The sequence below is a fragment of the Triticum urartu genome, chromosome 7A, assembly GCF_056163025.1.
Source record: "Triticum urartu cultivar PI428250 chromosome 7A, HENAU_Tu73, whole genome shotgun sequence".
Classification (NCBI taxonomy): domain Eukaryota; kingdom Viridiplantae; phylum Streptophyta; class Magnoliopsida; order Poales; family Poaceae; genus Triticum; species Triticum urartu.
In genome coordinates, this window is record NC_141879.1 from 157,585,534 (window position 1) to 157,610,167 (window position 24,634).

At 42.0% G+C, this 24,634-nt stretch overlaps 2 pseudogenes across 1 annotated transcript; both read right to left on the reverse strand.

Moving 5' to 3' along the window:
- Window positions 1-6,664: 6,664 nt before the first annotated feature.
- On the reverse strand, window positions 6,665-8,050 carry LOC147958723 (uncharacterized; annotated as a pseudogene).
- A 14,746-nt stretch (window positions 8,051-22,796) lies between these two features.
- LOC125521995 (putative cinnamyl alcohol dehydrogenase 8A pseudogene) lies at window positions 22,797-24,423 on the reverse strand (annotated as a pseudogene). Its single transcript, XR_015611283.1, has 2 exons — window positions 24,073-24,423; window positions 22,797-23,971 (listed from the first exon to the last, which is right to left on the reverse strand). The product of XR_015611283.1 is annotated as a putative cinnamyl alcohol dehydrogenase 8A pseudogene (transcript).
- Between the last annotated feature and the right edge of the window lie 211 nt (window positions 24,424-24,634).

Below are 24,634 nucleotides of genomic sequence, written 5' to 3' on the forward strand. Positions count from 1 at the left end.
AAGATCAATAATTGTTCGCACACAATTCCTACTTTAGCAAATCATTTCCACAATTTATATTGAGCAATATAATCCATGGAAACTAGAAAACAAGCAAACTATGCATTGAAAACAGAATCTGTCAAAAATAGAACAGTCTGTAGTAATCTGTACTCTAACCATATTTCTGCTACTCCAAAAATCCTGAAAAATAGGAAAACCTGGGAAATTTGTCTATTAATCTTCTGAAAAAATAATCAGCATTTTATCGCACTTATGTTAAAAATGAGAATTGTTTTCCTGAGCACAAAAGTTTCTGTTTTTCAGCAAGATCAAATCAACTACCACCGTAAGCCATCTCAAAGGTCTTACTTGGCACTTTATTGAAACAAAAGCAATAAAACATGATTACTATAGTAGCCTAATCATGTGAACACTCAAAAACAGTAGGTAAAAGTGTTGGGTTGTCTCCCAACAAGCGCTTTTCTTTAATGCCTTTTAGCTAGGCATGATGATTTCAATGATGCTCGCATAAAAGATAAGAATTGAAACATAAAGAGAGCATAATGAAACACATGGCAAGCACATTTAAGCCTAACCCTTCCTATGTATAGGGATTTTGTGAGCAAACAATTCATGGGAGCAAGAATCAACTAGCATAGAAAGGCAAAACAAGTGCAACTTCAAAACTTTCAACATAAAGAGAGGAAACTTGATATTATTGCAATATGTAAATGCATATGTTCCTCTCTCATAATAATTTTCAGGAACATCATGAATGAACTCAACAATATAACTATCACATAAAGCATTCTTTTCATGATCTACAAGCATGGAAATTTTATTACTCTCCACATAAGCAAATTTATTCTCATGAATAGTGGTGGGAGCAAACTCAACAAAATAACTATCATGGGATTGAAAAATTAAAATCATGATGACAAGTTTCATGGTTATCATTATTCTTTATAGCATACATGTCATCACCATAATCATCATAGACAGAAACCTTGTTCTCGTAGTCAATTGAAGCCTCATCCAAAATGGTGGATTCATCATTAAATAAAGTCATGACCTCTCTGAATCCACTTTCATCATTATAATCATCATAAACAGGAGGCATGCAATCATTATAACAACTTTGCACATCAAATCTTGGGGGACTAAAAATATCATTTTTCATCAAATATAGCATCCCCAAGCTTATGGCTTTGCATATCATTAGCATCACGGATATTCAAAGAATTCATACTAACAACATTGCAATCATGCTCATCATTTATACCAAACATTCTATTGAATTCTTCTTCTATCAATTGAGCACAATTTTCCTTTCCATCATTTTCACGAAATACATTATAAAGATGAATAATATGATGCAACCTCAATTCCATTTTTATAGTATTCTTTTTATAAACCAAACTAGTGATAAAACAAGAAACTAGAAGATTCATTTGCAAGATCTAAAGATATACCTTCAAGCACTCACCTCCCCGGCAACGATGCCAGAAAAGAGCTTCGTTGATGGGGTGTGAGTGCCGCTTACCTAACCTCCCCGGCAACGGCGCCAGAAAAGAGCTTGATGTCTACTACGCAACTTTATTCTTGTAGACATGTGTTGGGCCTCCAAGTGCAGAGTTTTATAGGACAGTAGCAATTTTCCCTCAAGTGGATGACCTAAGGTTTATTAATCGGTGGGAGGCGTAGGATGAAGATGGTCTCTCTCAAATAACCCTGCAACCAAATACAAGAAATCTCTTGTGTCCCCAACACACCTAATACAATGACAAATTGTATAGGTGCACTAGTTTGGCAAAGAGATGGTGAAAAAAGTGTATTGTGGATGGTAGAAATGTGTTTTTATAATCTGAATAAATAAAAACAGCAAGATAGCAAAGAGTAACCGGGCACAAAAAGGGTATTGCAATGCTTGAAAATGAGGCATAGGGTCCGTACTTTCACTAGTGCAATCTCTCAACAATGCTAATAAAATCGGATCATATATCCAGCCCTCAACGTGCAACGAAGAATCACTCCAAAGTTCCTATCTAGCGGAGAACATGCGAAGAAATCGTTTCTAGGGTACGAAACCACCTCGAAGCTATTCTTTCCGATCGATCTATCCAAGAGTTCGTACTAAAATAACACCAAATAATTTCAGATCCATAATACTCAATCCAACAAAAAGAACTTCAAAGAGTTCCCCAAGATTTCTACCGGAGAAACAAAAGACGAGAACGTGCATCAACCCCTATGCATAGATTACCCCAATGTCACCGCGGGAATCCGCGAGTTGAATGCCAAAACATATATCAAGTGAATCAATATGATACCCCATTTTCACCACGAGTATTCACTAGGAAACATGCCCGTGCGTTGCAACGAGAGAAAAAATATCACACACCTTTCCATGGGTCTACAGCCACTATTTCAAAATGACATCTTTTTTAAAAATAGTAGCTAATCTAAATTCATTTAGTCAGATACTAACTCATTAGTTCCTCTTAAAAAATTAAAGATATTAATTATTCATCCTTTGAATAGTACCTTATATCTTCTTCCGCCTAGAAAACATGCCCATGCATTGCAACCCAGAGAAAAAAAATATCACACACCTTCTCACGGGTCTACAACCTCTATTTCAACATGGCATCCTTTTTTGAAAATAGTAGCTAATGTAAAGTCATTTAGTCAGATACTAACTCGTTAGGTCCTCTTAAAAAATTAAGATATTAGTTCTTCATCCTTTACATAGTACCTTCTATATTCTTCTGCCTAATGTCTACCCCATTGCTAGTATCGTGAATATAAATCTCCTAATAATCAAATTACACAGGTAAAAGATTAAAATGGCAAAACTATCATGCTACTGGATGAGTTGAATTACCAAAAAATCTAGGGAGAACTATTACAGTGAAGCTATTCTCATTATTCATTCTTAACTCAGATACCAAAACTCTGCACAATAATGTAAAACTGTGTTTTCTTTAAATTACAGATATTGTACTAAATAGCAGATTAAATTATTGTGACCATTTTCTTGTAAAGAAAAAAGAACAGAAAATGTAGCAACATGCATGCTTTGTTTTTGTAGAGGAAACATAATGTTTTTTTAGAGGAAGCATGCATACATTGTTGCTCACCTCGTCCGTCCCATGATAAGAAACATAATGGTCTCTGCGATGAACGACAATGCGGCAAACTTGTGCCTGCAGCTACATAATTTATTAAGCAGGGCATGCTTTGCATCAAAAGAGGTTAACCAATATATATTAAAAATAACTTAACATTTGCATTGTACAGTAATAGCTCCATGACTTTATAAAAAAAGTATCAGCTAGTTGTCGTGATTTGGGAGGTCTGTGTTACATTATTGCCATGCATACTGGAAGAAGATGATGCTGCAAAAGACACAGTCAAAATTCCACTTAGGCCAACGAAACCAATCGCGGTTCTTATGCGGATGATGCCGCGTTCATCCCTGACGGCTGACGAGGCGCTGGCGGTCACGTGGAGAGCGCTTCTTTGCCGTCTCTGCTGCTGACGCTGACCGGATGATGTGTGCGTAAACGGGAGAAACAACACCCTTTGCTAGTACCTCGCTCGCCGCTGACCCGCCGGGCAGCACCAGGGTCGACAGGAAGGGCCGGTGCCGGGGCTTGCTGGTGTGGGCTTTCGTCGCCGCCGGCCTCGGCGAGCAGTTCAGGCCATGAACCACGGCCACTGTTCATCAACGCCATGCCGCCGCCCGCGTTCCTCTGCTCCAACCAATCAATCGCCCAGATCGAGCCTAGCCGCCTGCCTCGTCCCGCCATTGCTGCCCCGCAATCACAGCTGTGCACCCGTTGCATGCCCCTCCCTTTTCTCGATTCATTCCTTCCTTCCCTTTGCTTTTGGGGTCCTCGAGGCTTGCTGATAGTCAACTTCAAAACGTATATAAACCAATGAAACTTGGAGTAAAGAATCGAGGTGGGACTATTCCACAATGAACCCAGTTGAGTTGCAAAGCTATGCGTGTCTCAGTAGGTTCATGCCTTCTTCACCGGATCGGAGCTTCTTGGGATCGAACTCCAATTGAGATAAATTTTGTTTCGCAGATCAATTCTTCCGATGAACAAGGGAAAAGAAAGGCAGGCCTAGCTCGACCCACCTGGCCCATGAACGTGCCGGAAAGAAAAATTGGACATGTACATTATTTTAGTACCACCTCGTTAGCGGCTTGTGCAAACTGAAAGCGTAAATTCACAGAAAGAAAGCGTATTATGACGGTGAACCCGGAGACTCAATCTGTGCTTTATTATTAGGGAGAGATATGCAAGACATATATCAAGTGCTCTTAAATCCATAAAAGTATTCAATCCGATAACAACGAAATCTCAAAGGGAAAAACTCAATTCATCACAACAAGATAGAGAGGGGAAAACACCATATGATCCGACTATATTAACAAATCCCGCGATACATCAAGATCGTGACATCTCAAAAACACAAGAGAGAGAGAGAGAGAGATTAAACACATAGCTACTGGTACAAACCTTCAACCCCGAGGGTGTACTACTCCCTCCTCATCGTGGTGGCCGCCGGGATGATGAAGATGGCCACTGGTGATGATTCCCACCTTCGACAAGGTGCCGGAATGGGGTCTAGATTGATTTTCGGTGGCTACAGAGCCTTGCGGCAGCAGAACTTCTGATCTGCCCCCCCCCCCCGAGGGTTTTTGGAATATTTGGGAATTTATAGGGCGAAGATGGGGTGCAGGAGGCCACCGAGGTGGGCACAACCCACTTGGGCACGCCTGGGCCCCCAGGCGCGTCCTAGTGGGTTGTGCCCCCCTCGGGGCACCCCCAGGTGCTGCTCTGGCCCATCGGGAGTCTTCTGGTCCATAAAAAATCCACAAAAAGTTTCGCGGTGTTTGGAATCCGTTTGATATTGATTTCCTACGATGTAAAAAATAAGCAAAAAACAACAACTGGCACTGGGCACTGGGTCAATAGGTTAGTCCCAAAAAATGATATAAAGTTGCTATCGAATGATTGTCAAACATTCAAGAATGATAATAAAACAGCATGGATACTTCATAAATTATTGATACATTGGAGACGTATCAATGCTCATCGATCAACTCCTGTGAATATGGCCGACCCTCAACGAAGTCCCAACTGATCATGTGCCAAGGGTGAGAAGGAATCTCATGTGGCTGAAGAAGACCTGGCTTGCGGCAGTGCTCCGTCTTAGCCTGTTGGGATGTGTCACAACTTTGCACAAAGGTAGTAACTGGTTGCTTCAATTTTGGCCATGCAAATAGCTTCTTCACTCGTTCGTACGTGCCCAACACCCCGGAGTGCCCGCCTAGCGCGCTGGCATGCAGGGACTACAGTATGTGTTGTTGAGCCAGAAGATTGTGACCCACCCAAATATGATAACAGATCACTCCATTATCTAGTGAGTACCCTCGATAGTTGGGTGTTGTTAGTGAAAGCTCCTGTGGCAGTTTCTGATCAGCCGGGTCCTTGGAATAGCTAGCTACCAGTGTCTCCAACCATGAAGGAATGGCAGATGATATGGTCAGTAAGGAAACATCATGCTCACGGCGCGACAGCGCATCAACTGCAACATTAGTGATCCCTTTCTTATGTTGGATTGTATAGTTGAGCCCCATTAGCTTAACAAATGCTTTATATTGAATCCTGGTAGTCAAATGTTGCTCTGCCAGGTGCAAGAGTGCATGCTAATCCGTACGAATGACAAAGTGCTGATATTTTAAGTAGGGTCTCCACTTGTCCACTGCCATCAGGATTGCAATACATTCATTCTCATGAGTGCTGAGAGCCTTGTTCTTGTGAGATAGAGCTTTGCTGAGGTAAGCTATGGGGTGCCCTTATTGCATCAGGACTACACCCACCCCATCCTTGCAGGCATCTGTTTCCAAGACAAAGGTTTGATTGAAATCAGGGACAACCAACACTGGTGCTTGAATCATGGTTGTTTTAAGTAGTCGAAATGCCTTGTCGGTGATCGGAGTCCATTGAAAGATAACTCCCCTCTTGAGTAATTCATTGAGGGGCCGAATAATCACTCTGTAGTGCTAGATAAAACGCTGGTATTAACCTGTGAGCCCCGAAAATCCTGATAGAGCTTGAACAGTGGTGGGAACAGGCTAATTCTGAACATCATCCACTTTCGTTGGATCTGTTGACACTCCTTTCGCACTAATCACATGGCCAAGGTACTCAACCTTAGTTTTCGAAAATTCACACTTAGACCTCTTCAGCACCATGTTGTTGTCGCGGAGTAGCTGGAAAATGGCATGGAGCTGACTGATGTGTTCTTCCAACATCGTGTTAAACACCAGAATGTCATCCATGAACACCACGACTCCTTTTTTGAATATGGGTCCACCGCTGTGTTCATCACACCTTGAAACATTGTCGGTGCTCCTGTGAAACCAAACGGTACCACTAAAAACTCATACAGGCCATGGTGAGTTCGAAATGCCGTTTTGAATTCATCTCCTTCCGCAACTCTTATCTGATGATATCCCGCCAACAAGTCCAATTTGGTAAACCATGCTGTCCCGACCAATTCATCAAGAAATTCTTCCACGATCGGCATCAGGTGTTTGTTCTTCACCGTTATGCTATTGAGTTGTCGGTAGTCGACACAAAAATGCCATGATTCGTCTTTCTTACGGACTAGAACTTGGCCTGATGATCCCTTTTCGCAACATCTCCTTAACTCGTTTCTGTATTCCATCCTTCTGTTGTGGTGTATATTGTTAAGGACGCGCGCTGACAGGTTGGGCCCCCAGGATCAGTGGAATTTTGTGGTCCTCAAGGCAGCGCGGTGGCAGGGTCACTGGTTCGGTGAACACATCATTGTATTCCTGTAAAACGGGGGCTAGAGCCGGAGGTAGCTATTCTGCATCAGAAGCCTCTATGGCCACTTCACAAAGATCCTTCTCTTGGTGTTTGTAGTGCTTTCTGGATTGCTCCCCTGCGCAATAGTCCTTTCATTTTGCGAGCAGACACTGGTTTGGGAGCTTGGCACGGTTCTTGGATCCCTTTCAACAATATCTGACGACCTTCATGAGTGAACTTCATCCACTTTTTATGCCAGTGTACCCACATGGGGTTGTACTGCTCTAGCCAATCTGCTCCGAGAATGATATCATAGCAACCCAGAGAGAGAACTTTCATGTCATGTCAGTTGCTTAACCATCTGAGAGCTTGTCGGTGTGCCTCCCCCTGCAACCACATACGAGGCCGACTATGTATCCTGAGCTTGTAGCTGTAACTCGTCCACGAGGGATGTATATACAAAGGAACAATTGGCGCCAAAGTCCACCAGAATCAACACCTCTTTGCCACCGACTAGCCCATGCACACGCATTGTGCGTCGTCTCACTTGCTGTATCGAGCCAGTGTCACCCGCCACGAGCATTACTTATTCATCAGAGCTGGAATCTGACAGATGCTGAGGATCAGGTGGATCATCCAGTTGCAGGACTTCCAAGAGTTCCTCCATAACATGAATTGGCACCTTATCTGAACATTTATGCCCCAGGGCCTACGGATCCCCACAAGTGAAGCATAAATTCTTTTGACTTGTGGTATGCGTGCAGGGCTTCCAGCTTTTCAGAACATTTGCGCGAGTCCTCTAAAACCGCTGGTGACTTGTGTTTCTCTATTGAGGAAGATGTCTTGTGGTATGATCGATAACCTGATTTGGCATTCGCCACGAATTTTTCATGCTCCAACTCCACTTCCAGCAACAAAGCCAAACAGCTAGTAGTATCCACATCCTTAGGACGATGTAAAACAATAACAGAACGAATATCGGGGCACAACCCGACAATGTAACACTCAATAAAGAGGACCTCATGAGTATTCGGATCAGCTAAAAGAATTTGATGCCCAAGAGTGTCAAATTTGGTGGTGTACTCTTCTACCGACCCTACTTGACTCAACAACAACAATTGACGCATATAAAGTTTGTGTTAATCCTTGCCCCATTTCTCAGCCACAGCTATATTTTTCCGCCATCGCAAGCTTCTATTCTCGTGAGATCCCATCTTGGGGCCTTTTTCGGCACTCCGCCGGAGGGGAATTCGATCACGAAGGGCCTCCGCACCAACCTTGCTGCCCTTCCGATGATGTGTGAGTAGTTTACCACAGACCTAATGGTCCATAGCTAGTAGCTAAATGGCTTCTTTTCTCTCTTTGATCTTCAATACAATGTTCTCCTCGATGTTCTTGGATATCTATTCGATGTAATCTTCTTTTGTGGTGTGTTTGTTGAGATCCGATGAATTGTGGATTTATGATCATATTATCTATGAATATTATTTGAGTCTTCTCTGAACTATTTTATGCATGATTAAGATAGCTTTGTATTTCTCTCTGATCTATCGATCTGGTTTGGGCCAACTAGATTGGTTTTTCTTGCAATGGGAGAGGTGCTTTGTGATGGGTTCAATCTTGCGGTGTCCTCACCCAGTGACAGCAAGGGTAGCGAAGCACGTATTTGTATTGTTGCCATTAGGGATAAACAGATGGGTTTTTTACCATATTGATTGGATCTATCCCTCTACATCATGTCATCTTGCTTAAGGTGTTACTTTGTTCTTATGAACTTAATACTCTAGATGCATGCTGGATAGCGGTCGATGTGTGGAGTAATAGTAGTGGATACAGACAGGAGTCGGTCTACTTGTCACGGACGTGATGCCTATATTCATGATCATTGCCTTAGATATTGTCATAACTATGCTATTTCCTATCAATTGCTCAACAGTAATTTGTTTACCCATCGTATGCTTTCTTCAAGAGAGAAACCTCTAGTGAAAACCATGGCCCCTGGGTCTATTTCTCATCATATATTTTCATATCTATAAAACCAAAACCCAAAAATACCTTGCTGCAATTTATTTATATTACTTTATTTTGCCTTTTACTTATCTTGTATATCTATCTCTATTAGATCTTGCTAGTGACCGTGAAGGGATTGACAACCCCTTTTTGCATTGTGTGCAAGTGTTTATTAGTTTGTGCAGGTGCATCTGTTGGGGACTTGCTTGTGCCTCCTACTGGATTGATACATTGGTTCTTAACTAAGGGAAATACTTATCTCTACTTTCCTGCATCACCCTTTCCTCTTCAAGGGAAAAATCAATGCAAGCTCAAGAAGTAGAAATAGTCCTCCACCATCGAACTTGGGGAAATCCATCTTCGACGTACTACCGAAGGCGGATTAGACCGAGTACGTAGGGCGATGGTCACCCTGAACATGCTCGGAATCGACTCCAGAACGGGGGTGGGGAAACGTACGATGAGCCGAAGGCAGCTGAGGGGACGGAGGATCCCCAAAAACTGCCCCCCGTGCAAATTGATGCCCACCGTGTGCACCTCCGTTGTAGGAGGTAGTGCCGAAGAGGAGGTCGGACTGGGAGGTACTGTGGAACATTGTGGAGGTGATTCCAGCACGCGCAGACGTGTGGACGCATCCTTGGCGTGGAGCTGCAGCAGCGATGCAGAGGTGGTGAGGATGTGTGTCATCTCATCCATCGTCCGCATCCATGCCGTGATGCTCTTGAGTTGCTCCGCGATGTCATCGAGCTTGGTGTTGGTCTTCACGTTGTGCTGCTCGATGGATCCCATCACCGTCGAGAGCTGCGCCTGAACAACAACGTGCGCCCTGATGTCTACTACACAACCTTCTTCTTGTAGACGTTGTTGGGCCTGCAAGTGCACAGGTTTGTAGGACAGTAGCAAATTTCCCTCAAGTGGATGACCTAAGGTTTATCAATCTGTAGGAGGCGTAGGATGAAGATGGTCTCTCTCAAGCAACCCTGCAACCAAATAGCAAAGAGTCTCTTGTGTCCCCAACACACCCAATAAAATGGTAATTTGTATAGGTGCACTAGTTCGGCGAAGATATGGTGATACAAGTGCAATATGGATGGTAGATAAAGGTATTTGTAATCTGAAATAATAAAAACAGCAAGGTAGCAAGTGATAAAAGTGAGAGTAAACGGTATTGCAATGCGTGGAAATAAGGCCTAGGGTTCATACTTTCACTAGTGTAAGTTCCCTCAACAATACTAACATAATTGGATCACATAACTATCCCTCAACATGCAACAAAGAGTCACTCCAAAGTCACTAATAGCGGAGAACGAACGAAGAGATTGTGGTAGGGTACGAAACCACCTCAAAGTTATTCTTTCCAATCAATCCGTTGGGCTATTCCTATAAGTGTCACAAACAGCCCTAGAGTTCGTACTAGAATAACACCTTAAGACACAAATCAACCAAAACCCTAATGTCACCTAGATACTCCAATGTCACCTCAAGTATCCGTGGGTATGATTATACGATATGCGTCACACAATCTCAGATTCATCTATTCAACCAACACAGAGGACCTCAAAGAGTGCCCCAAAGTTCTACCGGAGAATCACGACGAATACGTGTGCCAACCCCTATGCATAGGTTCATGGGCGGAACCCGCAAGTTGGTCACTAAAACATACATCAAGTGGCACGTGGTATCCCATTGTCACCACAGATATCCACGGCAAGACATACATCAAGTGTTCTCAAGTCTTTAAAGACTCAATCCGATAAGATAACTCCAAAGGGGAAACTCAATTCATTACAAGAGAGAAGAGGGGGAGGGGAAACATAAGATCCAACTATAATAGCAAAGCTCGCGATACATCAAGATTGTATCATCTCAAGAACACGAGAGAGAGAGAGAGAGATCAAACACATAGCTACTGGTACATACCCTCAGCCCCGAGGGAGAACTACTCCCTCCTCGTCATGGAGAGCACCGGGATGATGAAGATGGCCACCGGAGAAGGATTGCCCCCTCCGGCAGGGTGCCGGAACAGGGTCCCGATTGACTTTTGGTGGCTACGGAGGCTTCTGGCGGCGGAACTCCCGATCTATCTTGCGTTCTGGAAGTTTTAGGTCACGTGGGTATATATGGGTGCAGGGAGGACGTCGGAGGAGCCACAGGGGTCCCACGAGATAGGGGGCGCGCCCCCACCCTCGTGAGCACCTCGTGTCTCCCCTGACGTGGGGTCCAAGTTCATCAGGTGTGTTTCCTTCCAAAAATAACTTCTCCAGTTGATTTTGTTCCGTTTCGAATCCGTCTGATATTCCTTTTCTTCAAAACACTGAAATAGGCATAAAACAGCAAATCTAGGTTGGGCCTCCGATTAATAGGTTAGTCCCAAAAGTAATATAAAAGTGGATAATAAAGCCCAATAATGCCCAAAACAGTAGATAATATAGCATGGAGCAATCAAAAATTATAGATACGTTGGAGACGTATCACGCCCTTCGCTTGGGTGCCAGATCGATGCCTGGATCTGGCGTTCCTATCAAAGGATTGGATTTACAGCGGAGGAACAAGCCACCACCTACCGTGATCGGACTGACGGATCGAGCTGGAACTGAGGAGGATCGATGACTATTGATACCAAATGTTATGATCCCACTAGGGTTCTTCCTCTCTTACAAATATAGAATTGGGATATAAGAGGAAACTGAAAGAAGAAAATACAAACGTGAAAGTATTGTGTTGCTCGACGACCCTCTTCTCTGTTCTTCCACCTCCTTATCTTCCTCCTTCCTGGTTGCTTCTCCACGCTGGATGCCCTGCTGGGCTTGCTAGGCCCTGTCCAGCTGGCGATTGCGTCGGGAGGCCTTGGGCCATCTTCCTGGGCTGGGCCACCACATAACATAATGGTTCTTAGTGTTTCTATAATTCTGCAGAAAAACATGTCCACCACCTTTTCATGGGATGCACCGTCATTTCGATCATGTGGAATGCAATCCTTCAATGGGATAGCTTGAGTAGATTTACATCTCTCAGGCTAGTGTTCCTCTCTATGAGTGGGAGAATGCTAGATTGAGAGCTCACAGCACAAGCAAGACCTCTTGAATTCACTGGTGCCTCTCGTGGTGTGGAGCATATGGAAAGAAAGAAATCACAGCTTGTTTGATAACATCCACATGTTGCTACAGAGATTAGTCGACTAAATTATTTCTGAGGTGGGGCAATGGGCTATTGCAAGTTCAGGGCATTTGTTCTTCCAGTAGATTTGATTTTTAATTGATTTTTAGGTCATGTTCAGGGCGTTGGTTTTTTCTTGTAGTTTGATGTTAGGTCAGTAATCATGGTATGTTTCCTTTTCCTCTCTTATCTGTGTTGTTCTTGTAGGCTTATTTGGACTGAACTACTTCAAGCCATGTAAACCTTCTCTCTTATCTCTTTAATATTATGCATGCAGGCCTCATGCATGATTGAAAAAAAGAGTCATCGTCTCTTCATCGCCGGAGCTGGACAAATCTTGTTGAAGATAAAAATCGGGAAGTCATCATGTTAAGACCTCAAAGGGCCAGCGTGCACTAGAACAACAATGGATGTCAACGAAAATTAAACACGGACCGAAAGGACCGTACTACAAACGCACCAATGACAAGATGACTACAAGAGCCAACGAATCTAGAAAGGTCCGTCGTATACTAGCGTTAATCGAATCCAAGAAGATCCATCGAAGGCATATAATGTTGTCATATTATCAAGAAACATAGTTAACAATCATCGAAAATGTTAAACCCACGGGGGTGATTCTTACTGACTGGATTACAGGAATGCGTGTCACATATCCCACTAACCTCCCCAATGATTTTCATTGTGCTCATCCTAATTTTCTGCATGAACCGACCACCTCAGTCTGTAAGATCTTCTGTGAAAAGAATCTCTATTTTTCCATCTCATCTCTTCCTATTTTCTCCACATTTACTCTTTTTTGCGAGTAAAAGGTAGTTTTATTCCATATCAACAGAGATACAATCTGCTAATATAGGATAAAGAATGAAAGGAGGCCACATTGCAGATAATTAATGAAAGGAGGCCACATTGCAACCAACAGGCGGCGTTGTGTGTGGCACAAGCATAATTAGCAAGACAATGTGAAACCTTGTTTTGTGATCTAGCTATCTTAAGTTTTTAAAACTCCCTATCTAACATAAAATGCTTGCTTTCCTTAACTAGCTGACCGAATGGTGGTTTGTCTAGCGAAGCATCCTTCATAACAGAGATGGCACCCATAGAATCTGATTGCACCAGAATCGATAATGATGACCATTGAAGGGCAAGTGGCATACCAATCATGAGGGCCTTAATCTCCACTTCAAGAGCATTATTGCAGAAGAACAGTAGCGGATCATTCCAACACTAGTCGAACCACGTTCCAAACTTTTCGGTTGCTATCTGAGTTAGAATTAGAACATGTCAGTGTAGTACATAGATCTTGTTCCTTTGGAATTAGAACATGTCGACGCAGTAGATAGATCTTGTTCCTCCGTAACGAACTTATGCCCACTGCGGATAGAGAAACATCCTCTTGGGTCATATTGCCAAGCAAGGTCCTACTGTTGCCTTTGTGATGTACGAATCTATTGTATAGCCAACACATCAACAGGGTAAAAGTGAGCATTTAATAAGTTTGGATCCCAAAATCCATTCTCATTCAGAAAATCTGACACTCTATTCAGTTGACAATTCCGCTTTAGCGCAATAGGCTAGAACAGTGGTCCCTAGGGATCCAAGCGTCCCTCCAAGTCTGTATAGAACGTTTCTCACCCTCCAGATAAGGCCTTTATTCAAAAGAACAAGGTCATGCTTAATTCCTTTGCAAACAGCAGAGGCATTCCCTATAAAAATTGTGTCAACAAGATTGCCACTTGGTAAGTACCTCACTTTTAATAACCGTGCACAAAGACTTATGTTTGGCTTATCAAGTAACCACCAGGCCTGCTTAGCCAATAGTGCTTGGTTGAAGGCCCTCATATCTGTGAAACCCGGATCTCCTTTTTGCTTAGGCAAAATGAGCTTGTCCCAAGACACATAGGCCATCTTTCTTGTTCCCTTTTTTGCACCCCACCAGTACTGACACATCTTTCTAGTTAGATCATCACATACTGAATAAGGAAGCTTGAAAACTCTCATAACATAAGTAGAAATCGCCCGGGCCAATGATTTAATAAGGATCTCCTTGCTAGACGATGCCATATAGCTTTCACTCAAGTCCACCAACCTCTTTCTAAGCTGGACTGCACCATTTGAACCTTCCCGTGTGCATTCTACCTTCTAGCATAGGCAGCCCAAAATAATAATAATGAATCATCTACAAACAGGAGAAGTGAAATTGCCGGAGCATTTCGACAAATGACCACAGGTTCAAGCACATTGTCCACCGTTGACTTGTCCAACAAAGCAGAAAGTGTGTCGGCCATAAATAAGAACAAGAACGGAGACAATGGATCACCTTGATGAGGACCCAGGAGAAAATTGACCTAAAAGCTTCCCATTAAATTTCAATGAGTACTTCACAGAGGTAAAACACTCCGTGATAATAGAAACCCAAGCGGGTGCAAAACCCCATTTGAGAAGGGCCTTTTCGAAAAATAAATCCAGCCAACGTGATCATAGGCCTTTGAAAGATCCAACTTGGAAGCACTAGCGACCGGAATGAATTAATGTAGCAATTGTTTTGACACAAGAGAACCATTTTTTGAAAATCCAAATAGTTTTTGAAAATTGTGAACATTTTCTGAATTTGTGAATTTTTTTAAAACACAAAGGTTTTTGAAAAACCCAAACAATTTATGTAACCACAAATATTTTTCGAAATTCCCAAACAATTTTTGAATTACTGAACAAAAAGGTAAAAAAAAAGTTTTGTAAAATTATCAAGCATAGATCGAATATGTCAAAAAAATGAAAACAACATTTTCTAACAAATTCCTAACAAATTATAAAAACATTAAAATTTTAAATTCTCAAACTTTTTTTGAATTGTGATTTTTTAAGAACAGGAAAATTATTAAAAATTCTGAATTTACAAAAACGTGAATATTTTTTAAACATATAATATTTTTCTAAATTTGGGAAGAAACTTTGAAAAAAGGGAACATTTCGTAAATAAATAATATTATTTCGAATTTTCGAACATTTTTCGTAAATAAATATAAACTTGAAAATTAAAAAATAAAATAAGTAAAACAAAAGAAATAGAAACAGAAATAAACTATAAAATCGAAAAGATCCCAGTAAGAACCGAGCAAGGAACTCTCTAGAAGTTACCAAAACCGGGTTCTGTGGCATTCTCTACTGAAAATGGTGTGGCCCATGACGTCCGCTCCTACCTTTGCCCTGTGCGTTTCTACGACATTTTCTCGCAGTAAGCTACATAAAGAGAATGCCTCCTACTTTTCTTGAGCATTCAGTTTAGAGCAACTCTAGCAGATTCTGCATTTCGCCCCGACCTATGAAATAATCGCCAAAATGCGGGTCAAGACAGAAAAATCTGTCCGATCAAACTCCACATCCCACCCCGGTCCATAAACAATTTTGAGGAGTGCGGCAAAATCTTGACCCCAACCCGCGTATTCGCAGGTTTCTCCCTCACTGCTGCGCTGCCCTGCGTATAAGCGGGAAGCAGTTGGTGGGGGACATTTCAGCCCGTGCTTTCCCCACCAACCACCTCCCCTCCCTTCTCGCGCCGCTGCCGGGCCGTCGCCCAAGATTCCAGCGAAAGCAGCCGATAGGAGCTCGCCGAAAGGCCGCCACACGCACGAGGGTTCCCCTCTCTCCCCCCTGCGCCGGCGGACCGCCGTATTTGTGGATTTGCGGACCTTCATCATGGGCCGCCGGATTTGGCTTTTCCGGTCGCCGGTGGCTGCGCCAAGCGATCGATTGGTCGGGAAGCATCTCTCGCAGCCCCGGCAAGGGCCCATCGCCGCATGCAGGTACGGGTTCGTCCTCCCAACGTTGCCGACGATTTGCGGGCATGGATTCGTCCGGCCGTCCATCGGGCTCGGCGCTCGCACAACGGCTCTGTGGCTCGCCGATGCCGCTCATACAGTGCAACGGTTGCACGCGGACAGTGCTGCGGCTAACTTCGGGCACGTCGAAGCACCTTGGATGGGTGTTCTTCAAATGCGAAAACGACGGGGTACGTACACTTGTGGTAGCTCATTTTGATAGCTTATTCTTTGGTTCAATTGCGGTAGCTCATTTCGAACATGCTCATTCATGTGTGTAGGAGGATGGATGCTCATTTTGGTTTTGGGAAGACGAATACATTGATTTATTGATAGGAAGAAACTTAATAGACGTTGACGCACTCCTTAGAAGAATCGAAGGCAATGATGCGGCTGCATGTGCAACAAGAGGGGAAGCAACGCCTACTTCGTTCGAACCAAAGATGAAGAAAGAAGAATGCAAAATCGAGAATCCGCAGATAAACAATGAATGCATGGAGAAGATATTAATCCAACTAGTGGAAGCAGTTATGAAAGTTGGAAATCTTCTAAAATGCATACTTGTGGTTCTTGTTTTCTTTGGTCTTGTTATTCTAGTAAAGATTTGGTGATATCTTATGTATCCAATATTATTGAAAAAGCAAAGAAATGCATTATCTTGGATCAAATTAAGGTGCAAATTTAGGTTTCCGGGCCGGGAGGAGCTGCGCTAGATCAGACACCGCAAAGCCGACCTGTAAAAAAACATATTCCGAATATTCTTTTTTACGGGTCCGATATGCGGGGTCTGTAACTGAAGCCGTCCGCGCCGGTCCGCAAAGGCGTTTTTCCGCGAACTCAAACACGTTTTGGGTGTCGACGGGATGCGGGGTCTGTTAGAGTTGCTTTTATGAAGGATCCTCAGAAGTTTCCGGGCCGTTTTTGGAAGCTTCAAAACCGGCTTTCTGCCTGGTTGTTCTTTTTTCCCAGTGTTCCGTAGTTTTGAACAGGTTTTATTTTCTGTTTTTTCTTTTCATTTTTCATTTTTTCTGCTTTCATCAAACTGTTTTATAATATATAAACATTTTCAAAATCAGGGAAACAAGTAAAATTCGTGACTTTGTTTTAGTTTCTAAACATTTAATTAGAATTTGTGAACTTTCTAAGAAAACATGAACATTTATAAATTCACGAACATTTATTTTATTTTGTGAAAAAAATTCATTCGTTTCTATTGGATTTTATGTTTTTTCTTGCTGCTATAGTGTTTCTTTGTGTTTTCGCGGTTTCCTTTTGTTTCTATTTTTTGTTCTTTCCACTAGTTTCTGATTTTTCTTCCTGTTTTTGTCTCCTTTTATGTTTTCACTGGTTTTGTTTTCCTATGTTTTTAGGGATTTTTTTGGATCTTCACTATTATTTCATTTGAATTCGTGAAAAAAATTGGATTCATGATTTTTTTTCAATTTTTCAACCAATCTTAAATTCATGAACTATTTATTGAATCAGTAAAAATATGACCATATTTAAAATTCTAATGTTTTTAGTTCATCAACAATATTTGAATTTGTCATTATTTTTGTATTCATGGACAATAATTGTTCAGTGTGTATTTTGAAAAAAGGTTGACTGTATGTAAAAAAAATCTGTTCACCGTATGTTTGAAAAAGTTCGTTGTTTGTAGATAAATGTGCATCATATATCAATTAATTGTTCTGGTGTGTGTTTTGACAAAAGTTTACTGTATACTAAAAAAATCATTGGATATAAATAAAATATTCACCATATATTAATAATTGGTTCAGTATGTATTTTAAAAATTGTTCTCTATTTCTACAATTGTTAGAAATTGCAAATTTGAGAAAAAAATTAAATTCATGGACATTTTTTTAATTTACAATTTTTTTATTTCGCGAGTTTTTTATAATCATGATCATTTTATGAATTCATGAACCTATTGAGATTCACACATTTTTTTGAATTCATGGACTATTTTCAAGTTCACGAAAATTTTGTTGAATTCATGCATATTTGTTGTTGAATGATTGTCTTAAGAATTCATGAACGATTTTCTAATTTTGAATATTTTCGGGCGTATATTTGTCGATATAAAAAATCTAAAGGAAACTGTTGAAGAAAAGGCCACATTTTAGAGCGTGTGAATGAGCGGTACAGGAAGCGAGCGATCTAGTGATGGAGGTCTTTCTCACCAAGGCAATATAAGTACCTTTGCAGCAGTTTGTAGAGGCAGAGTTGGATGTTTCTTGGGGGCCTCCATTATTACGTTCAACAAACTACTCGATCCTCCAACTTTGGAGGCGCAAGCATGCAATGAGGCCCTAGCTCTTGACGAAGATGTCAACTTTATCCAAAGTGGTGATTGCTTTGGACAGCCTTGAGGGTGCTACAAGCATCAAAAAAGGTGCGGACTCAGTCTGCATGCTGCTTCTCAGTGGAATACATCACCGTATGAAGAATTTGATGAAGTTTGCTTTCGGTTTGAGCAACGTGAGTCAAATTTGGAAACCCGTGATTTAGCTAAAGCTTCTTTGACTCTTGTAATTGGGTGCCATTTGTTGCTAGGGGTAGTGTGTGACATCATTTGTATACCAGACACTTTGCTCATTGAATAAAATCTCTAGTTACCCTTAAAAAAGGATGTGAGCTATCTAGTGATGGGTCGGGTAACTTGTCGTACGTGCGAGGTCACCCGGTATTTTTATATTTTGGTTCCTCTTTTTCTGTTTCTTTTTGTATTCCTTTTCTCTCAATTTTTTGTTTCTTTTTTTATAATTTCAAGTTTTCAAAAAGTTCAAAATTTTAAAACTGTGTGAAATTTCACATTTTTGTCCATGTTTTAAAACAACTATTCACATTCTGAAACATAAATTTGGAATTTTTAAATTTTATTCATGTTTTCAAACAAAATCCCCATTTTTAAAAAAGATTGTGTTTCAAAAATTGTTCAAGTTTTTAAAAAATTGTACAGAATTTTTTAAAGGTGTTCACACTTTGAAAATGGTTCAGCTTTTCTTTTTCATGTTTATCAGAAAAGTTTGGACTTTTTAAAATGGTTTTTTTAATATTTGGGTAAAAGTTTCTGATGTATACATGATTTTGAAAAATATTTTTTGACAAAGATGTAAAAGTTTCTTTGTTTTACCCAAATATGTTTACATCTTGTATATAAAATATGTTTCTGATGTATACAAAAAATGTAGAGTCTATATTGAAAAAGTTGTTACGTATTGAACATAAAGAAAACCGATGAAAATCGACAAAGAAACAAAGAAACATAGAAACCCATGTATAGAAAAACTATGTAAAAAATACAATGTGTATGGAAAAAACATATGGATTGCGTATTAAAAAAAGTGAAACATGTATAAAAAATGTTGCAGGTGTATACACACAATGTCCATTGTGTATCAAAACATGTTTATGGTCATCAAGAAAATATCCTTTGTGTATTGAAAATTATTGACCATGTTTTCCAAAAATGTCAATTGTATCTGAAACATGCTAAAGGTGTATATAAAAATGTATTACATATATACCAAAAATATACTATGTGTATAAAAAAATTAGACATAAAAATAGGTTTCAAAAAATGTAATCAGTTACATAAAAAATATTAAACATGTATATAATATGTGTCTGATGAAAAAAAAATGTAGAATGTGTACCAACAATGTTGACATGTGCTGAAGCAAAAGGAAACTTGTAAAAATCGACAAAGAAACAAAGAAACCCAATAAAAACCAGAACAGAATAACAAAGAAAACCAAAAAAAACCAAAGTAAACCAATGCAAAAGAATGAACACAGTGAAAAGTGAGAAATAAATTAATAAAAACGAAGTAAACCCATGAAAATCAACATTAAAACAATGAAAATGAAGAAAAATAAAGAAAATGGGATAGAAAAGAAAAAATGGGGCAAATAAAAGGAAACCGGTGTAAAAACAAAGAAAAAAACTAAAAAAATCCATGAAGAATCAAAAGAATTTAAAAATGTTAAAGGTGTCTAGGGAAAATGTTTCTCATGTATACAGAAAATATATAATTTGTCTGAAAAAGGTGATCATGTATTTAAAAAATGTTAATAAAGCATTTGAAAAATGTTAACCAACTATTTGAAAGAAAATATTAATCAAGCAGTTCAATTTTTTTCAAAAGTGCGTAGAAAAATGCTTGTCATGTATACGCGTAATATATACTCCCTCCGTCTCAAAATAAGTGTCTCAAGCTTAGTGCAACTTTGTACTGAATTTAGTACAAAGTTGAGACACTTATTTTGGAACGGAGGGAGTAGAAAACAAATATAATGTGTATGAAATAAAAATCTTGATCATGTATTTAAAAAGTTAAACATGTATAGAAAAATGTTGTTGGTGTATACAAAAAATGTTGCTTTTTATGTCAAAAAATGTTTAAAGACATTTAAAAAAATGTTACTGTGTATGAAAGAATGTTGACCATGTATTAAAAAACATTTAATCACGTGTTTGCAACATGTTAAAAATGTATAAGATATATACCAAAAATTTACAACTTGTTTGGAAAATTTTAGACTTCAAAATTGTTTAAAAAAATGGTAATCATGCATTTCAAAAATGTTAACCATGTATATATAACAAATTCTGATGTGTACGAAAAATGTAGAATGTGCACCTAAAGAATTGGCATGTGTTGAACAAAAAGAAAACCGATTAAAATCGACAAAGAAACCCAATAAATACCCCAAAAGAAAAACAAGACATACAAATAAGGCTGAAGAAAACCAATGCAAAAGAATAAAAATAGTGATAGAAATGATGGAAAATGATTTGAACCAATAAATAAATGGGATAGACTAGAAAAGAAAACACCAATGAAGATGGAGAAAGAAACAAAAGAGAAAAGACCCGTGTAAAAGGAAAAAAGAAGAAAGTCGAAGAGAGGAAAATGAAACAGAAAAAAAAAGCAAAACACAGAGAATGCTACGAGTGAGCAAGCGAACTAGCAAGGGCTAAGAGCATCTCTAGTAGACCCCTTAAAGCCACAACCTTTAAAACATGGATAAGGGCAGATAAAACCGTGGTTTAAAGGCCGAAATTGGCTGCGGCTCTGTTCCGCCGCAGCCGATTTCAGCCCTCAAATCGTAAAAACCACACAAAGCAATTGACCGTGATTTAAACAAATAAAACACAAATTAAAATATGAATATTACAATACAACGGTCATCCAAATTACAATAATTATTCAAATCTAAGAATTAAACTTATAATTTAATACAAGAATTGTTCCCAATACAAGAATGATACAAATCACACATGAATTAAATTAAATGAATTTAAAAATGGCAGGTTTTATTACCGCCCATACCTTTGTCAATGATGTGCAATGAGATCGTCTTGAAGCTGGTGGTGGGTGTTTGAGTCTTCAATTTCCTAGTATGTCTGAAGGAATGCTTGTATGCGGTCAGGGTCTCTAGATGGCTTCACACGGCTACCGCCAATACAAAGATACTCGTCGGCATAGTTAGCCGGAATGCCATATGCAATCACCCGCATAGCTGCTAAGATTTTTTGATATGCGCTAAAACACTTCAACCCCGCGGCGTTTCTCCTTTGGGTAAAAAACCGAGAATTGGCCTCGCAAGCTTGTACTATTTTTACAAAGAAGGCGGCGCATTCGATAGCTTCTCCGGAAGAGTTGCGGCAGATACGTATGTGACGCCGTGAAGTAGTCTTGCATGAGCATCTCGTTCCCGAGATGGCGGTTGCGAGGGATGCAAAGACGGTCGACGGTCGATCCTCGCCGTCTCTCTCTGTTCGTATCCTCGAGCTCCTTCATGACAAGGACCGCCACCACGATCTGCAACCGGTTGTTCTCAAGTGGCATCTCTATGTCCAAGTCGTTGGACGAGGACGAATCCTCAAGAAAAAATTCCTCGCAAGGGCTCAAATCCATCTACAAATCGCAATGGAGCTCGCATGAACAGAAGTCCTTCGCTAAATCAAACTTGAAGGGGTAGAAAAGGGCTCACCGGCGGATCCGGGCGGGCGGTGACTAGGGGCAGGCGGCAGTCGATCCGGGGCGACGGGACCTGGGGGGCGGCTAGGTGCGGCGAATATGGGGTGGCAGGGACCCGGGGGCGGCTGGGCGTGGTGGTGGACGGCTGGCTACGAAAGGGGGAGGGAACGCGCGCGGGCTGAAATGTCCCTCCCGCCAACTGCTTTCGCAGTATATAGGGCACCGACGGGGCCGGGGGGACTTGTATTTTCGCGGGTCGGGTGGTTGGGGCAATTGACCGTGCCCCTCAAAAAAAATAAGTGTCGAGAGGGTTTAAGGGGTCTGTTTAGGTCATTTTTTTCGTCCAAAGTTATAAAGTGACAATTATTTACAGTTCGGCATGATATAAGGGGTCTGCAAGAGATGCTGAAGGGTGAGTCCAATACTATAGAGAATGCAAAAAAAAAAACTTTAAACGATACAAAAGCTAGTGTCGCCATAAGCGAGATATAGCTCTCAAACCCTGAAACATGAGCTGAGAGCGAAAACGAAAACAAGCCAACATAGGCCGCATACAAACGTTCTTGAGGCCACGACATGAATCACGGCGTGAGTTTTGATCCAACGGGTGTGCTTGTGAATGACATCAAACTATATATGCCAGCTAACTTGCAGTTTTGTTTCTTTTGTTCTCTTGACCTAGCCTATTGTACGACTTTTTTTTGTACATACACACCCTCTGTTTATAAATAGGGCGTAGTTAGGTCTCAGCCGAGTGAGACTTAACCAAATCTTAGTTAAATGACATAACATATAAGAAAAAAAGAAATTAAGAAAAAAATTACATGATTTTGATGTAAAATTTTACAAATATAACATCGACTAAGAGTCATATATAGCAAGACTATAGTGTAGGTAGTAGCATTTTCATGCATGCATGTTAAAAGAAATAAATGTAGTGTAGTTGATGAGGTGGCATAGTCATGATGTTTAAAATAAATAAGGTAGTGGGGTGACCTTTTTATTAGCTATATAGGATAAGAACTTCTTGCTAAAGGCAGGGCATTATCTGAAGAAAAAAACAGCACTGACGACGTACCAACTCACCGAAATCACAACACACACAACCAAATTATGACTTCACGTGTCGATGACTGCTTCATCGTGAGTAACCGAGCCAAGCGCACATGCTGCATGCCGCTAAACCGCGGCGCAGCCGATGCTGCCGGCGACGTCGATGACGAAGCGGTACCTGACATCGTTCCTCTCGAGTCGCTCCATGGCCGTGTTAACATACTCCATCTTGACGACCTCGACGTCCGCGGCGATGCCGTGCTCCCCCGCGAAGTCCAGCATCGCCTGGCAGTCGCGCACGCTGCCCACGCCGCTCCCGGCCAGGCGCTTCCCGCCCGTGACGATGGCCGAGGCCGGCAGCACCATGGGCTCGGTCGGCACGCCCACCAGCACCATCTGCCCCATCGGCTTCAGCAGCTCCAGCAGCGGCAGCAGCGGGTGCCCCGCCGACACCGTGTCGACGATGCCGTCCATCGTGCCCGCCGCGGCCTTCATCTCCTCGGCGTCGTGGCTGACCAGGAAGGCGTCGGCGCCGAGGCGCTCGACCGCCTCCGCGCGCTTCCTCGGCGACGAGCTGATCACGGTTACCGTCATCCCGAACGCCTTGCCGAACTTGACGGCCATGTGGCCGAGGCCGCCCAGGCCGACGACGCCCAGGCGCATCCCCGGCGCGTTCAGGCCGTACTGCACCATGGGGCTGTACACTGTGACGCCGGCGCAGAGGAGAGGCGCCGCCCCGGCCGGCGGCAGGCCCTCCGGGACGCGGAGGACGTAGTCCTGGTTGACGACGACGTAGTCCTTGGGTGGTGGCGCCGTCGTAGTCCACGCCGTTGCAGGTGAGCAGGAGGGCGGGGCAGTTGTTCTCGTACCCCTTGGCGCAGCTCTCGCACGCGCGGCAGGAGCCGATGAAGGAGCCCACGCCCACCGTGTCGCCGGCCTTGAAGCTCCGGACGCCGCGGCCCACGCCGGTGACGACGCCGACGATCTCATGCCCTGGAACAACGGGGTACATGGCGTTGCCCCACTCGTTCTTGGCGACGTGCAGGTCCGTGTGGCAGATCCCGCAGAAGAGCACCTTGATCGTCACGTCGTCCTCCTTCTGAGCCCTGGAGTAAAACCACAACGAGCTGAGCTCAGTACGTACCACTACCACACTGTCACTAGCTAGTACACTACCACCACGTCCACGTGAGATGGAGATGTAAACCTTCGTGAGAAGCTGTAGGGGGAGAGGAGACCGGAGGCGTCTCTGGCCGCCCACCCGAGCGCCGGCTTACTCTCCTGCGCCATGGCTCGTCCTTTGATCCTGCCGTGCCGTTCGTTCAGGACCTTTTTCCTTTCTATCTTTCTCTCTTTTTCAACCAGGATAGTATTTCTGATAGAGCAATGCTACATCATGGAGTTCAGAATAAATAGACGGGCGAGCACATCATGGGCATGGGTTTTAATTTTGTTTTAAACACTCAAATGGAAATGGCAGAAGGATATGGGGCGGCTTGACCGTCCATTTTTAAAAACCGTGAAGAATGATTTAACACACGCAGTGCTGTAGGCCAATGTAGTGGAGTGGGTAGGTGACGATGATCGGATGATCAGTGAGCAATCTGTGCGTGTGCGCTCAAAATAAGTTTGCACCTTCCGACCAAAGCGTCACCAAACCATCTCATGCAATGGCACGCGTACTTATTTCAGCCTTACCAAATGTACCCCTATTATGCTTAGCAGCCATAGCTCTCACGTCAAACCAGTGGAGACTTTTTCGTCGGAAC